The sequence below is a fragment of the Peromyscus californicus genome, unplaced genomic scaffold (genome assembly GCF_007827085.1).
Source record: "Peromyscus californicus insignis strain IS unplaced genomic scaffold, ASM782708v3 Scaffold_2__1_contigs__length_46816999, whole genome shotgun sequence".
NCBI lineage: Eukaryota > Metazoa > Chordata > Mammalia > Rodentia > Cricetidae > Peromyscus > Peromyscus californicus.
The window spans coordinates 32745305-32763206 of NW_026294540.1; the positions used below are offsets into that span (position 1 = coordinate 32745305).

At 49.0% G+C, this 17902-nt stretch overlaps 1 protein-coding gene across 1 annotated transcript in view; it reads left to right on the plus strand.

Moving 5' to 3' along the window:
* Window positions 1-1868: 1868 nt before the first annotated feature.
* Card11 (caspase recruitment domain family member 11) overlaps window positions 1869-17902 on the plus strand; it is a 75521-nt gene continuing 59487 nt past the window's right edge. Inside the window, exon 1 of the mRNA XM_052754193.1 lies at window positions 1869-1974. The gene's annotated coding sequence lies outside the window, so the exon portion shown is untranslated. The remainder of the gene's footprint in view (window positions 1975-17902) is intronic.

The following is a 17902-nucleotide window of genomic DNA, read 5'->3' on the forward strand; positions in this document are numbered from 1 at the left end:
CTAAAGGCTCTACAACAGTGCCACCAGCTGGTGATAAAGCACAAAAACATGTGCACCTACAGGGGCCATTTCGCATTCAAACCACAGCCCCCAAATGAGAGGTCTAGTTGGAGGGAAAGGTTGAAAGTCAGAAGTGGAAAGTACAAGGTATAGAGAGTCAAGAACCCAGTGTTACCACCTGTTCAGGGAAGGCCTGAGTTTCCAGAAGCTGATGGTCCAAGTAAGGATGCTTTGAGGGTAGCCAATATCCATCATATGATTGACAGGCCCACTTTGCAGTGTGTTCCGCAAGAAATGACAACATATGTTCACTTAAAGACTTGTGTGAGAGTTTTCTAGTCAAACAGGAACCCCCAATGTCCACTGACAAAAAAGGAACCAATAAATAATTGTGATGTGTGCATCAGCAAGCTACTGCTTAGTAACAAAGGGGAACAACCTACTGATGCATAACGGACCCAGTGAGAGGTAGGAAGATGATGTTGGGAGTCAAGGGTGCTTTGGACTCTGTGTCCACTAACAGCAAAGTCAAGAGAAAAGGAGAACAGAATACTGTGTGTACCTGTAGGTAGATGCCTTTTTTCTGGAATGTTCCAGGCCCCTTCTCCCTCCCAGGTAGAGTCCTTGGTATCCTGGGTGAGCATCTGGAATAGTAGCCGGGGCCGGTGCAAATGGCAGGGACACCAAGGATGCAGGGGAAGAGAGTCTCCTGCCCTGTTCTTTACATCCCTTCTGCTACCCATGGCCACTGCACCCCAGTTCTCCGTGCCCACTCCCAAGTGCTATACAGAGCCCAGCCCCTTCTGGTCTGCAGCCTCTTCCCCGCCCAGGAGTTCAAATCAGCCACAGACTCCACTTACGCAATCATTCAAACAGCTGGTAATTGGGGGTTTTATTTTGTTTTTCTTCCTTCTTTGTTGTATTTTTTTACCATGTGTGTTGTGTGTGTGTAGTATATATGTGTGTACATGTTTGTTCATACATGCATACTGGTGTCTATGGACATATGTGTACATTCATGTAGAGGGCAGAGGTCAATGTCTGTGTGTCTCCCTGGATCATTTCTACTCTGTGGTTTTGTTTGGGTTACTCATTATTTGTGTGTGTGTGTGTGTGTGTGTGTGTGTGTGTGTGTGTGTGTGTGTGTGTGTGTGGTGATGTATGAGTGTGTGTCTGTATGTCTGTGATGTGTGTGTGTGAGATGTGTGAGTATGTGTCTGTATGTCTGTGATGTGTGTGTGTGTGTGTGGTGTGTGTGATGTGTGAGTGTGTGTCTGTATGTCTGTGATGTGTGTGTGTGTGTGTGTGTGTGTGTGTATCTATGTGCATAATGTATGTGTGGACACATGTGCTGTGGTGCTCCTGTGGAGATCAGAGGATCACTTGTGTTCTCTCCTTCCATCTTTATGAAGGTTCTGAGGATCGAACTCAGATCCTCAGAGGCTTATGCAGCCAGTGTCTTTACTTGCTGAGCCACCTCACCGGCCCTCGATGAGCCTGGAGATCACTGATTAGCTAGGCTGACCAGCCAGTGAACTATGAGGATTTGTCTCTCCCCACCCCCAGCACTGGGATTATAATCACATGCCGTGTGCCTGGCTTAGGTTTTCTTCTTTTTCTCTTTTGGAGGCAGAGTCTCACACTATAGCCCAGGCTAGCCTCAAGCTTGTCCTCCTCCTGCCTTAGCCCAGCAGCTAGGATGATCTGTACCACCACATCCGCCCTCGGGTTCTGCTCAGAATAAAACAAAAAGAGAAGTATACAGCCCACCACAGCCTCCCTCTGCACCTGCTAAAAATAGAGGCAGCCTCCTCAGAGCGCGGTGGCCATGTGGGCTTCCGGGGGAGGCTGTGGCAGCCTGCCAGCATCAGCACTCTCCGGGTCCCTTGTACCCCCCAGCAGAGGACAGGGAATGTGAGAGACTCATGGACAGATGCCCCTGCCAGGCCCAGGACACAGCTGGTGTGCAAATCTGTGAGTACATTTCCCCCACAATCCCTCTGTGGCCCTCATGAGCAGAGCTGGTGGATCTGTGTCCCAGGTCTACCAGTGTTGGTCTCCACATCTGGTCCTTCTGATCTTGTCTATATGTGTGTGCTTGGGGCCTCCACGTATGTCCCTTCTCATTTGTTCTCCCTCAATGCTTGGGATGGAGCCTAGGACCTTGTACATGCCGGGCAAGCCTCTACCGTTGAGCTACGCACATCCCCTAGCTCTGGATTTTTTGCAGTGGGGACTCGCTGTATAGCCTAGGCTGACCAGAAATCCTCCTGCCTCTTCATCCCAGTGTCGGGATGGCAGGCATGCAGCACCATGTGTGACCCCTTACTTTGTAATCTCCTGTTGGATGGGGAGTCTCAACTGCCAGGGCCTACATCACACTGGGCTGGGCTGTGTGGAGTCCAGAATTGACCCACAGAAGGCTCCCCACAAATCCTGATGTTCCCTGGGAACAATGTTCCCATTAGCCTGTTGTCACAGGTGAGAGCCTTGTTTCTTCTGACTGAGCACCCTGTCACAGTTGAGGAGCAGGGTCTGTACCCAGAGGGTGTTTTCTGGAAGGCTGGAGATGTTTACAGCCCCCTCGGGGGAGGATTAGAGGATGTATGCCATGTCTGCTTCCAGAAGTGTCTCTCAGAAATGTGGCACCCCAGCCTGGTGGCCCCACAGAGAGGTGAACCTCTCTACTGGGGAAGGATTCTTCCCCCCTACCCCAGCACTGTCAGCGGGTCCCTGTGGGGTTGCTTGTGTTTATATGTATGAGATGAGTGGGGTGTTGGTGCTGTCCAGCAAAATGCCCAAGGCCACCCTGGAACACCTGCACTCCAGAGCCACACCAGCCATGTGCAGGTTGGGCCAATTCCCCCCAACTCCAGATCAAGATTGGGAACCCCAAAGATAGTCTCCCCTTAGGAGTTGTTGGAGTCCAGGAGAATGTCTGACTCTGGGCTAAAGGCTTGTGGGGTGTCCTAGGGAAATGCAGCTTGAAGAGGCTTTGGAAGGGGCTGAAGAGATGGTCAAGTAGGTAAAGCGCTTGTCTTATAAGGATGAGGCCCCAAGTTCAATCCCCAAAGCTCACTTTAGAGAGTAAAGGTAGACATGGTCTCTTCTTGCAGTCCCAGCTCGGACAAGGCGGGAGGTGGAGACCCGAGGATCCCTGGAGCTTGATGAGCACTAGCGTGCTTATTTGCTGAAGTTCCAGGCCAGTGAGAGACCCTGTCTTCTCAGAGGAAGACACCTGAGCATGTCAGTGGCAGCTGAGGTTGTCTTTTGACTTTCTCACACAGACACTCACGCATACTCACACACTCACACACATGCACACACACACACACACTCTCATACGCACACACTCACACACACTTGTGTACCTTCACACAGGTGCATGCACACACTTATGCATAAAAGAGAGTGAGAGCGACTTCAGAAGCCCCGAGAGCTCTTTTGTTGGCCAGAGACAAGAGGCCACAGCTGGCTTTTATGCGACTAAACTAACTTCAGTGGGTTGAAAGTCAACCAGAGCTGCTGTGCTGTTCATGCCCTACATGTAGTCCCATGGAAGATCACAGGAAAGTCACAAGGCCACAAGTTAGAGACTAGCCTGGGTGACTTAGTGAGTTCCAGGCCAGCCTAGATACAGTGGGGAACCGTGTCTTAAAAAAAACCCAGAAAGAAAAGTTGGGGGCTGAGGAGATGGCTCGGGCAATTAAAGATGGCTCAGGGAGTCAGAGTTCAGATCCAGAACCCATGTAAAGGCTAGTGGGTATGGCAACCTACTTATAATTCCAGCCTCAAAAGGTGGACACAGGGAATCCCTGGGGTAAGCTGACTACAGCAACCAGCCATCAGGATGAGCTCTGGGTTTGACTGAGAGACGCTGCCTCAGTAAATAAAGTGGAAGAGAGATGAAGAGTGACTCCCCACTTCAACCTCAAACCCTCAGACCTCCACACATGTGCACATGAGAAAAGGAAAAGAAAAATGAAGAAGCCAGCAGGGCTTAGAGGTGCCTCTGAATTGAGCACACAGTCCATCCATGCCACACAAAGTCACACTGTGGTGCAGATAGTTTAGGGCCCCTCCACTGTCACACCTCCGGGCCGAGCCCAGCCTGAAGCTCACTGGAAACCTTCAAGCCTGGCTCCGGACAGCCAGGTGAAAAGACTTAGAGACAGGAAGAACAGTTCCCGGAGCCCCGGTCGAGCTGACCGGCAGCTTCAGGCCATGCTTCGGAAGGCTTTCTCTTCTCCCTACACGGATCGTATCACTGGCACACACGTACAAGGCTATGCACTGACGTCTGGCTCCCTGTCATTCATCTGCATGTCAAGAAGTCAGAAGTGGTCTCCGGGCGTAGAGTCCCAGTTCACTCCCTTGCATTCGGAGTACATGTAATGTTTTTAGTACGGCTGAGGTATAGGAAACATTGGACATCGAAAAGATGATGTGGTCTTCTGTTTCTCTCTCTCTCCCTCTCTCTCCCTCTCTCTCCCTCCCTCTCTCTCCCCCCCTCCCTCCCTCTCTCTCTCTCTCTCTCTCTCTCTCTCTCTCTCTCTCTCTCTCTCTCTCTCTCTCTCTCCTCACTATGTAGCTCTGGTTGTCTTGGAACTCACTATATAGACCAGGCTGGCCTTGAACTCAGAAAGATACACCAGCCTCTGCCTCCCCAGTGCTGGGATGAAAGGCACTCGCCGCCATGCCCATAGATCTAATATTTCAATAGAGAAAAATAAAAGAGGACCTAAAAGTCCTGAAGCCAACAATCTCATTTAAGGACACTTTTACACTATACATGGATCATTGAAAGGAAAAAGGGGATGTCTTGGCCTTGAGAAAGCAAGTAAGGGTATCTTAAGACGGCTCACTACTGACACCTCTCACTGTACTCAGGTGGAAAGTGTGAATCAAAGTGTTGTTTTGTTTTGGTTTGAAGTTTCGAGCTCACTGGTGGCTTCGAAGCAGGTGAGCAGGTCTCCGGGAAATTACTCAAATTCTGTTCAAGTGTCTTGTAGTCTCAGGAGCTCTCTGCAGGAGGGATGTGTGCAGTTTGAGCTGGTTACGGCCTTCCTAGGCTGGCAAGCCGCGTCACTCACCCCTGCCGCCCCCACTGGCTCCTTTCTCTGTGTTTCCTTTTTCTTCATTTCTCTTTCCCTTTCTCACCCCTGCACCTGCTCATGCTAAATAAAAACTGGGTTCTTGTTCCCCTTTCTCTCGAAAGCCCAAGTCGTTGTCTGTCCACACACCCCTCCCCCACGCCTACCCCCACCTCCACAGGCAGGCACACACGCCATGTTTCTTCCCTCATCTGGCTTAACTCCATTTCTGACTTCGGCATCCTGCAAAAGTCCCTCCCACAATTTCAGGTTCTCTGGCATCACTTCCTCCAGGGACCCCAGGTTTGAAAAACCATAGGCATTCTCCATTGACAAGTAACTGGGCCAACTCCAGGGCACAAATCCCAGCACCCAGTTCCCCTCATCCATAGCATCCTCTCTCCCATTGGCTAGTCTTGAACAACAATAATAAAATGATCCTTGTGGCCAGGTTGTCTCAGGGTTGGAGTCCACGTGGGTTTTGCACCTAGCACCTGCTCTCCCAAGCTCCAGAAATTGTAACAGCATTTGTTTTCATTTACGGGGGTGAAATTTGTAGACCCACCATCTCTTTCTTTTCGTGCATGCATTTATCAGTGAACTCCAGAAGAGGGCGCCAGATCCCCCAGAACCAAAGTTACTATTGGTTGTGAACACCCAATAAGGGTGCTGGGTCCTCTCCAAAGGCAGTATCCACTCTCAAGCCTTGAGCCACCTCTCCAGCCCCTTGCCTTGCTTGTTGGTTGGTTGGTTGGTTGGTTAGTTGGTGACAGCCTTCATTGTCCTGGAACATCCAGAATGGGCTAGGCTAACACTCCTACACAAACACGGACGCACCTCTCACTGACTGAGCCATCTCTCCAGCCTGATATTCACCATTAAAGTTCTTAAAGTTGAACATTTTGGTAGCATTTCATACAGTCACAAAATTTTGCAGCCATCATCTTTACCTAGTTCCGAAATATCTTCCTAAGTGAGTTGGAGGAGGGTACACTTTTTTATTTGTTTGTTTGTTTGTTTATTTATTTATTTATTTATTTATTTATTTATTAGAGAGAGAGAGAGAGGAAAGCATGATGTGCTGTGTGTAAGGAAGTCAGGGGACAACTTGCTGGAGTCTGCTCTCTCCTTCTGCTACGTGGGTCCTGGGGATCAATTCAGGTCATAGACTTGGTAGACGCTTTTACCCTCTACACTATCTCACCAGCCCTTACCTTATTTTTTAAGGCAGGGTCTTGCAGTAAACCTGAAGCTCACTGATTCAACTAGACTGGCCAATGAGCCTGTCTCCACCTTCCCAGGGCTGGGATTATAGGTTCATGCTGCTGGCCTTTGCTTTTTACATGGGTGCTGGAGATCTGAACTCAGGTCCTCACACCTGCACTTCAAGTACTTTACCCACAGAATCGTCTCTCCAGCAACAAATTCCAAAATATCTTCATCTCACAAAAGAAGGCCTGGTACACCCTAGCAGTTACCCTCTTCAGTGACCCTTCCCTACCCCTAGCACCTGTAGTCATCCCCAGCATTTGAGGGGACGTTGGGTACCACTATTTATGAATGCCCACAGCCCTATTGTAAAGTGGCACGGTATTTTCCATGAGCCACTGCACATCCCTAGGATGTTTATCATTGTCCATACAATGCCAAGGCTGTGTAAAGAGTTGCTGTGCTGTCTTGTGTAGAGAACGCAGATAAGGAGAGGAGTCTGGGGCTGGGGAGACGGCTCAATGGATGCATTAGCTTTATTTCCTGGGGTCATAATAAAATTCTTTGACAAAAGCAACTTACAGGACAAAGAGTTTGTTTGGCTCACAGTTCCAGGTTACAGTCCATCCCTGAGGAGAAACTGAGGCAGCAGGAACTTGAAGTAGTGGTCGCATCCACAGCCAACAGCAGAGAGAAGTGAATGTGTGCTCACCTCCGTTCCTTTCCTCCACTCTTAGACCATCCAGGATCCCCTGCCAAAGGGAATGGTGCTGCCCACAGTGGGCAGGTCTTCCTAGCTCAATTAACAATCTCTTGAACAACCATCACTCTACCTAGTTACAAAATATCTTCCAGAGTGTGTTGGGGAAAGCGGACGTGTGCACTTATGTTTGTGAATGCATATCTGCGTGTGTGTGTGTGTGTGTGTGTGTGTGTGTGTGTGTACATCTGGAGGTCAAAAGTCCACTTCTGGGGTCTTCTTCCACTGCTCTCTACATTTTTATATTTGTGTATGTATTTATGAGAGAGAGAATGCTACACTGTGTAATATGCAGCTCAGGAGTCTGTCCCACCACGTGGGTGCTGAAATGGACATACTCCAGACCAACCTGATCTAGACAACCCCCTGATGGGACTCCCTTCCCAGGGATTCTAGATTGTGTTAAGTTGGGAGCTGAAACACACCAGCACAGAGGGTAAAGCGCTTGCTGTGAAAACATGACAGTCCGAGTTCAGATCCCTGTCACTCACCTAAAAAGCCAGGTTACACATGCTTGTAACTCCAGTTCACAGGGGACAGGGGCAGGAGGATTCTGGGGCTCACTGGCCATCCAGCCTAACTGAATCACCAGTGAGCTCTATGTTTAATGGAAGGGCCTATTTAAAAAAAAATAAGTGAAGAGCCATAGAGAGAGACACCGAACATTGACATTAGACCTCCACACATACATACACAGGTGAGAACACAGACACAGACACACACACACACACACACACACACACACACACACACACACACAACACACACACACACACACACACATGCGTGCATGCACACGTACCTATATATATTCAATACAGATGTAACTTTTCTTTTTGAGTATTTCCAGTCCTTACTGGATAACTCTTGGCTGTGGAGAGTAGACTCTTCCTGCCTCTCTGAATTTGCCTGTTGTGTTCTTTAATATTGGATTATTTTCCTCCTGTTAATGTCCCCAAGGCTCATTCATGTGGCAGCATGTGTCAAAACCACATTCATTTTTACAACCAAATAGTATTTTATATAGGCACAAGCGTTCCCTTTCTTTCGGACGTCAGCAGCTCTGTGGGTCCCGGGGCTTTGGGAACCACACGGAGACAGATGACAGGAGGTGAGGGAAGGGAAGGCAATACCCAGTGCCGGATGCACTGGAAGAACCAGGGGAGTTCTGACACCCCATGCTCACGTTCCCCTGTCACCCCATTGTCTACTTTGTGCGGCTAAACCTGAGCTGGCCTTCCAGGAAGACAGTTAGAGAAGCCGGCAGCTACTGCCAGCTTTCCCGAGCTGCCATTTGGCTCTGCTCCGGAACACATTACAGCAATTAATTACATCCAACCCTTGATTATCTCAAGTAATAGGGGACAGAATAACAGAGCTAATTGAAGATCGGGGGTGCGGGGATGGAGGGGGCCTGTGCCATGGGAGAGCTATTTACTTTGTGGTTAATTACTAGTAAAGAAACGCTTTCTGGTCCCCCACTCTCTCACACACGCACCGTCTTTCTCTCCCATGCTGAAGCCTAACATTTAATTGGATTCGAAAGCTTATTTTTGTTCTCAACATAGTGGCTGCTCAATTAATGTATTTTAACTAGCAGGTTCCCCTGGTAGCACCTTGGCATAGCTTTTGGGGATGGGAAAGCCGGCCAGTTTCTGGGGCTACCTACCTCTCCATGGGAACGCTCCTTGTTACAACCATTGGGGAATCAAGAGATCCACATGAAGGCACTGGGCCGATTCTTCTATAAAAGCTGCCTCCCCGCATACAGGAGAAGGATAAAGGGGGAAGATGGGCCATCTGGAGCCTCCTCACATGAGCCGCAGGTCCAGACATTGAGAAATGGCTGGTGGCTGTTGCTCTCAGCAACTCTGTCTCCCTGCAGGCATTTGAACACTTTGTTTCTTCTGCTCCTGTCCAGTAAAAAGCTAAGAGCCTCTGTCATGTTCTGCCATTCCCCAACACCAGCATCTTGTCTGGTCCATTTTCTTCCCAGGGAGTTCAGCCAAGTCTAAACCTGTCCTGGATCAGATCACAGACACCCAAGCATGAAGGCACAGAATGGCAGCTGACTGCCTTTTCAGCTCCTGGCACCACCTTGGATACCACGGCCACAGCCTCCTCCTAGCTGCAGCCTGTTCCGCCCTGGTGTCTGCTGCTGGTTTGTTTATTAGTGAGTCATTCTGTCCTCCATTTCTGAGATGGATTGAGGGCCAGCTGCACTCAGATAGCACAGCTCAAGGGCATCCCCACCCAGGTCTCCAGGAATCTCTCTCCCAAAATTCACCTAGTAACAATGACACAGTGAGGGAGCAGTAGCCAGTTCCTTGCAATCTGGTAAGTGCTGGTAAATGCTGACTGGTATCTGCTTGTCAGTTCTCTAAGAATTAGAATCCTACATCAGGGTTGGGATGTATCTCAGCAGGAGATGGTCTGAGTAGAATCCCCCAGTGAGGGGCTGGGGTGTGGCTCAGTGGTAGAGCACCTGCCTAGAATCCCCCAGTGAGGGTTTGGGGTGTGGCTCAGTGGTAGAGCACCTGTCTACAATTCCCAGTGAGGGGCTGGGGTGTGGTTCAATGTTACAGTACTAGTATAGGAAGTGCAAGGTGTTTTAGATTTTATCCCAGCACAGAAGGAAGGAAGGAAGGAAGGAAGGAAGGAAGGAAGGAAGGAAGGAAGGAAGGAAGGAAGGAAGGAAGGAAGGAAGGAAGGAAAAATTACTAGGATCCCACAAACAAAAGCAAACTCCGTAGTCCTTCCCTGATCATGGACCCTTTTGCAAGACTGTAGAAAGTGTTCCTCCATTCTGACGCCACCCTGGGACAGCACCGTCCCTTCCTGGGGTTGCGGTAGAACACAACGTTTCAGGAAGGAGCCCACGCAGTGCTCAGCTTGCGGGACAGTCGCTGGCTCCTCTTTACTCTCCTAGTAAGAATGGTTTGTGACAAGCAGACTGTGTCCCCACAGGTCAGACACTGAAGAGATGTCTCTCGTAGACTTCAAGCTCATGACTGATGGAGGGAGAGAGATGGATTGGCACTTAGCTACAAACTGCAGGCACAGCAAATCACGGGGGACAAGCGAAGGACACCAGAGCCCACAGGCAGGCTGTGGCGGCGGCAACCCTCCCCACACACGGGGCTTGGGAAGAAGGTCTTATCGGCTGAAGGGAAGCTTCTATGACAAGGAAAAGAAAGGCAGCGCTTATCCATTGGAAATCAATCGACTCATAAATATTAAACGCCCACTTATGTAAGATGCTTGCTAAGCCACGGGGTGTACAAGGAAAGATGAGAGAGGTCCTCACCTGAAGATAACTACACACTAGATATAAAAGGATACTGACGTCCCCAGGGAAGGGGATTTCAAGTCAAAGATCCCGGCAGGGTGACTGAAGAGAGCACCTCAGATAGTCGCCTGAATTCTACTGAGGATGGAAGGAATCATACAGAAGGATGTAGGAACTGTGCAGCTCGGTCTCCATTTCTCTGTTGACTTGTTGGTGCTGTCACTAGTGTCTAAGGTTATTGCTATTTATCCAGCTTCACTGATCAAAGAGGGGCCCAGAGAGGTTGAGCGACACACTCAAGGACACACAGTAGGCAATGTCAGAACTACAGTTCCAACCCAGGGCTCTCCTCTCTCCTTGGCTAGGACACAGAGGGGAGCTGTCCAACTCTTGGTATTTGACTTCCTTCCTGTTTGCTTGGTGTGGGATTTTACGATCCTTCCCCCACACTCCACCCTTCTTTCCATCTCATCTGTCACCAACAAACACACCTGACCTGACGCTCTCGAGGAGCAGGAGGTCTCTTTTCCTTAAGTGTGCCTGTTCTGCCCATGGGACCCAGCCACCCCACTAAGTCAACAACAGAAAGAACCGCTGGCCACAGCAGCCCATTGGACAAAACGCTCCTGCTTTTTCTGCTGCCTGGAAATGGATCTACTGAACACACAACGGAGAGCCCACAGCTTTGACCTCACTGAAACACTTTGGGAAAATGAGAAGACTGAGACTTAAGCAAAGCCCAGGACCTGTGCTCCCTGCCCCCAGTGTTAGCAGGACCTAAAGGCCTCTTGAGAGAGATCTTAGAGCCTAGGACTCACCTGGCGTGCATGAAGCCCTGCCTTCTGCCCTCTGCACTGCATAAGCCAGCTGTGGAGATGCACATCTGTAATCTCAGCATGCTGGAGGTGGAGGCAGGGGGATTAAGCTCATTCTTAGATATATAGTGAGTCTAAGGCTGGCCTAGATTGCATGAGTGGGGTTGCGGAGAAAGACAAAGACAGAGAGACAGGCCAACCTTGAAGTCCCATGCAGCAATAGCAAAAGTCACTCCCAATTCCCCTCCTGGACACTTTCCTGGCATGGTTGGGAGGAGCTGGGGTCTCTGACCTCAGCTGTAAGAGAATCCTGGCATAATAATGGGAGAATTAGAAAACCGGACCCCCAAATCAAGTGTGGTGGCACACACCAGCAATCCAGATACTGGGGAGGCTGAGGCAGGAAGATCGCACTGAGTTTGAGATAATTCAGGCTACACTGTGAGTTTATATCAACATGAGCTGTACAGCAAGACCTTGTCTCAAAATAAAAATAAATTTAAAAAAAGAGAGAGAGCCCCAATCCAGGACCACATACCATTATAAGGACGTTGAGGCCTACACTTCTCCAGTTAGCAACCCAATTGTTGGGAAAAGTCGGCTGAGTTCTCTTCAAATACATGGAAATGTGTTTGGAAATGCAAACTGCACTCACCTGCTCCTGTGGTATTTCATAACACGAGTGGCCCAGCGGCTGGAAACGCATGGAAAATCAATCGCCACATTGATTCGCCGCAGAAGTTCAGTTCGTATAAATGCAAAAGCTCACTCTGTGAGCTGCTGCGTGAGCTGGTGCCCAGAGGGCCTCAGGGGCAGCACCCTGAGATGCAGAGCCAGCTCTGGCCTGAGAGATAACGTCACTGGTGCTGCGAGCAGTGGCCCTGTGATCTGCCGAGATTCAAATTCATCCTTCAAACGCTGGTAGCCAGGGTTGCAGTCCAAGCTGCCTGGGCCCCCACTCCTCTCTTCCCCCTCGTTGGTGCCCAATCTTCTCAGCAGCTGTTCCCCCCCAGGGGGCCTTTGAGCTTGTGTCTGCTTCTGTCCTTCCTGAACGTGGCTCTCCCTCGCCTCCTTCCTCAGCTCTGGACAGCTGTGTTGCTCACCTGTGTCTTCTTCTCATTGGTTAAACCTTGTTAGAGTTAAATTCCCCCACTGCCTTTGTGTTCTTCTGACTTCTATATATGTTTGCTAAATCATATGAGTAAATAAGTGAATGACTCAGTGAATGAGTGGGTGAAAGAGGGAATGAATGAGTTGGTGGGTGCATGAGTGAATGGGTGACCAAGAAAGTAGCTGAATGAATCAACTATGAATGAGTGACCATGACTGAATGATAAATGATTGCATGGTGAATGAGTGAACAATGGCTGAATGCATTCACTCATTAATGAATGGGTGAATGAATGGGTAGGTGAATGAGGGAGTTAATGAATAAGTGAGTGAGTGAGTGAGTGAGTGAGTGAGCACAGCCCAGGTCACTCTGGAATAAGCTCACCAGACTTCGAAGGTCCTCCCTGGATGATGTCTAGAGGTGTGGCCTAGTCTTCCATCTTGACCTTGGCACACCTCCCTGAGGCCCCTGTCCTCATAGAGGTGCACGAGGAGAAGATACAGGGGAAGTTTAAGAATTCTGCCCTCCCTGGATGCTGTCTGGGGTGGGGCTCCTATTTGATGATGCTGGTGACCTTTCCTATGCAATGTGAGACCATCCGACCTTTTCTCTTAACAGGTTATCAGTCCCACCCCAGGCACTTATGTGCTAGTCATGGCTCCCCAGAGCCGGATTCTACTGGTTAATGCTGGCAGAAGGCACTGACTTTCCTGTATCCACTGTACACTCCCCAGACTGTCTCCCAATGCCCCCAAACCAAAAGGCAACTTGTGCCTCCCTCCTGCCTTGGTTTGCAGAGTTTGATTCCCAACTCTGAGGCTGGTTTCTGGGATCTGGAAGCCTGTGCATGCTCTACCCTGTCTCTTCAGCCGTAGGCTGGCAACAGTCCTAGAGTCCTCCAATACAGGTCACCTCCCAGTGGCTACACAGCAGGCCTGGGATAAACAGCAGGATGGGGTACTGTGCACAAAGGTATTCAGCTGGTGCCATGAAGGAGGGTGTGGCTCGGGGCAACCACATAATGGTCTGCACTGCAGGGTCATAGCACTTGCAATCATCAAGTTCTCCTTGATTGGCAGGTGCTGAGGGCAGTTCTGTGGCAGGAGTGCATCATCACCAAGCCTCATGTCCTTACAGCTTTTGATTCCACAACTATGTTTTTGAAAAAAGTTTTTTGAGACAAGGTCTCATGTAGACCAGGCTGGCCGCATATTCTCTATGTGGTCAAGGATAAACTCTTGATTCTCCTACCTCTATTTCCTGAGTGCTGGGATTACAGGTGTGCACCACCATGCCCAGTTTATAGGGTACTGAAGATGGGACCCAGGGTTTCATGCTTGCTGGGCAAGCACTTTGCCAACTGAGATATATCCCCAGCTCTCTACAGCCATTTCCTAAAGTCCCATAACATCACCAGATAGTATCACAGAGACAGTGGGTGCCTGGCTTCCTCTCGACCCTAACCATAAAACGATAGCCAAGATGTCCCCACATACACAAGAGGAACAAATTTCATTATGCCTGCAGCTGGTGCAAGGGTAAGCACTCGGGGGTTTTGATTGGAATCAGCGTGTGTCCTCAGTCACCACAGGCCACCACAGGAGGGGACAGTATTTCATCAAAGCCGTCTCCCCTCTCCCTGCCAGCCACTTCTTCAAAGGCAGAGCTTCTTGGGGGCTCCAAAATAGGTGACCTCGCTCTGGGACTTGCACTGGGTCCCAGTGGCCCTCCACGCTGAGCTGTGCACACTGCTCTGGGATCCGTATAGGATAAACATCCATCAAGAGCCAGCATGAGAAATTGGTGTGCGTTCCTGAGCTGTTTAAATCTGTCAGTCCTAATTGTGTTTTCCTTCAAAAGCTTTTCCACAGAACTGCTAGAAAAATGAGTGAGGGGGTGCAGAGTGGGAGCACTATCCTTTGGTAAGATGAGAAGTGTGCGCCCTTCCAAAGTTTACTGTACCAATCTGAAACCACCAGAGAAAATGTCTGGGGGTTGGGGATGAGAGGAGATGACATTTGGGCATTGCCCTTGGGCTCCGAACTTGATAGTGCGCCATGGCCTCTGCGGTTAATCTGTGTTGTCAGCTTGGTTAGATTTATTTTTTTATTATGTATATGTGTGTGTGTGTGTGTGTGTGTGTGTGTGTGTGTGTGTGTCCATGTGCTCATGCACACAGTCATGCACACGTGGTGGGTATACATGCCATGGGCACATGTGGGAGCCAAAGACAACTTGTAAGAATCAGTTCTCTCCTTCCATCATGTAGGTCCCAAGGATCAAATTCAAGTCTCCAGACTTGGTGGCAAAGTGCCTTTGTCTCCAAGCCATCTTTCAGCCTGCTTGACTGGATTTAGAACCATCATGGAAACAAACTTCTGGGTGTGTCTGTAAGGGACTTTCTAGATCAGGTTAATTAAGGAAGGAAGTCCCGCCCTAATTGTGGGTAGCATCACCCTAAGGACTGGGGTCCTGAGCTGAACAAAAAGGGAGAAAGTGAGCTGAGCATCAGCATTTGTCTCTCTACTGACCCAGGATGCTGTGTGACCAGCCACCTCATGCACATGCTGCCATGATGAACAGTGGTACTTCAGACAGTGAAGCAAAACAAGCCTCCCCTTCCCCCAAGCTGCTTGTCCGGTATTTGATACCAGCAACAGCTAACACAACTTCCCGTGCATCCTATGGAAGTGCCCTCCCATCTTAATTGACACCAAGTAGAGATATTTTAATCCACAGACCCTTGATCCTCTGCCAGTGTCCTCTAACAGTAGACGTCCATAGCCTCCTGAGGGTTGTAGCTGATTGTGAATCTTCCAGGCATCCTGGTGCTTGGGGAGCTGCCTGGGATAGTGGGCTGTGCTCTTGGCTAGATGGTGCTAAAAGCTCTGTCTGTGATGCAGATGAGAATGTGGGTACCCACAGACTAAAGAGAGCTGATGAGGGAAGGGATGGAGTCCAACAGGCCTTATGGAGGATAGAGAGGGGGGCCGTGTTTCTGTTTCTGAACAGTCAAGGACATGTTGAGGACCTGAGAAAGGACCCGAGCAGGTGGGTGTGATGAATGGTTGGGCCAATGCCCATAGCCAGGGATCCAAGAACTAAACCGCAGATGGCCAAGCACTTGACGGTGGTGGAGTCTGTCAATTCCCGTTTCCTAGGTGACGCTTATGTACTGTCCTGCAAACCTCTCAGAATTGCCTGTTTAATTTCTCCCCTACCGCACTTTTGATGCGGGTAGCTTTTAGTCTTTCCCAATGGCTCCCTGTTGTGCCTTAGCCATGAAATGTCTTCTGTACTCTCATGTGTCAGAACACTTGGTTCCCAGCAGATGGCGCTGTTTGGGGAGTTGTGGGGCAGGTCTTGAGGGTGGTTGTAGGATTTAAGGCTATTAGTCCCAACCTACTTCCATCCTCTTTCCACTTCTTTTTTTTAAATTAAGAAAAATTTTTTATTCATTTTACATACCTATCAAAGATCTCCCTCTTCCCTCCTCCCACCCCTCCAGCCTCCCCCTCCCAACCCAACCCCCATTTCCTCCTACAAGAAGGTAAGGCCTCCCATGGGGAGGTACATTTAGTAGTTACCTATGGAAAGGTAAGCAAGCCGCCTCACGCTCCTGCCACCCTGCCTTCCCCACCATGACGGATTGTGTACCCCTCAAACCATGAGCCAAAGCCAACCCTTCCTCCTTCAAGCTGCTTCTTGTGAGGTATGTGGCCACAGCGATGCCCACTCCATTATCATCCATGAACAAAAGACACAAGAGCAGAAAGATGGGGCAGGTTGCTTGATCTTAGGGATCAGGAATGTGTGGACCAGGAGGAATGTAGATAAAATGTGTGGCTCTTACTAATCATGCACACCTGTATGGATATATTCACCTGCAAGTAATAGAAGTATAATCTGATTATATGCCTTCTAGAGTTTTTGTCATAATCAAAAACACAAAAGGGAGCTCCGGGATGCCACCAGTGGCCCAAGGCTCTTTTTGTTTCCTTAAAGTATGGCCTTGTCTTCATAGTCACAAACTAGCTGCTCTGCTTCCAAACATCACATCCACATTCCAGATGGAAAGACAAGTTAAAGGCTCTTCCCATCTGTTTCTGCCCCCTTTGGAGAGTTTTATAGCTAGGTGTGGTGACACATATCTGTAAAGCCAACATTTTAGAAGCTGAAGAGAGAGGATCATGAATTTGAGGATAGGCTAGACTACCTAGGAGGCCCTGTCTCAAAAAATCTAAAAGAAAGGGTGGAAGGGATGGTAAAGGATGAGGAGAGAGGATGATGGAGTGAAGTGGGGCAGAGCATTCCCTGATGTCTTGTGCAGAAAGTCCCACTCAGCTGTAACTGCTGTAGCTGCAAGGGAAGCTGGGAACACAAGTTTCTGAGATGCATTCTGTGAATGCCACAGACAAACTTGAAGATCTGTTCGCAAGTAAGAGAGGATGGATATGTTTGGCAGCTGGCGGTGCCTGCCACTCCACTGTGAATTTAAAATGATAATTGCTGCTTTCAAAATATGTATCCATGAAGCTGTGCTGATTGCTGTACACATGTTAATTGATGGGAAACATTATCCTGTCAATATTTCGGTTGAGCGAACTTAGATGAGATAGACAGAAGTTAGCAAAGCAACTGGGAAGTGAGGGGGAGTCGTGCAGGGGGAGATTCCAAGCTGCCTCCTTAAGTGCCCTGTTTGCAAGAGTGAAGGGGATTATTTGGGGAAGAAGGTGGGCCATGAAGGGTAATTTCAATCCATTTGCATAACACTTCCATCTCAGGGTGATAAATGCTGTGTGCACTGGGAATCGGGGTACAGACCAGTGTCTCTATGGTCCTTTTCTTCTGCAATAGATCATCCTTTTAAAAATATGTTCTCTCTCTCTCTCTCTCTCTCTCTCTCTCTCTCTCTCTCTCTCTCTCTCTCTGACAGGAGTCCTTTGAATTAAGTGAGTGTTTCACTGGAATAATTAAACCCTGTGTATCAGGCTGCTCACTCCAATCACCCACAAAAATCGATTAAGAGACATGCATTTATCTCACTGACTGCTGACCCACATCTGATTCCAAGGCTTTTGTGCTGGGGTGGCTCTTGGAGAGGAGAAACAGGGGTTTTGCCCATACAAAACAGCTCCTCCAGCCTGGAGAGATGGCTCAGCTGTTAAGAGCATGTGTTGCTTGCTCTGGAAGAGGACCCTGGTTCAGTTCCCAGCTGAACTGAACCCACATCAGTTCCCGGCTACCTGTAATACAAGCTCTGGGATATAAGCTGCCCTCTTCTGGCCAACACAGACACCTGTGAGCACACACACACACACACACACACACACACACACACACACACACACACACACACACACACACACACACACTAAAAACAAACCTAAAAAAGCCCAGCTCCTTTCTGAAAGGCCTGGAGTTTTCTGGACTTGAGGTAATAGAACTCTTACTGTTTATTTTATTCAAGATGAGATAATTGTTTTATTAATTCAGCTTACAAATACATATTGATAATGTAATAAGAGGAAATCCCTGTGCTATGTTCTACTGGGAATACAGATGTATCTGGGCCTCTGACAGGCTATGCTCCAACAGAACAAATGAATATAGCAATAAGAGGAA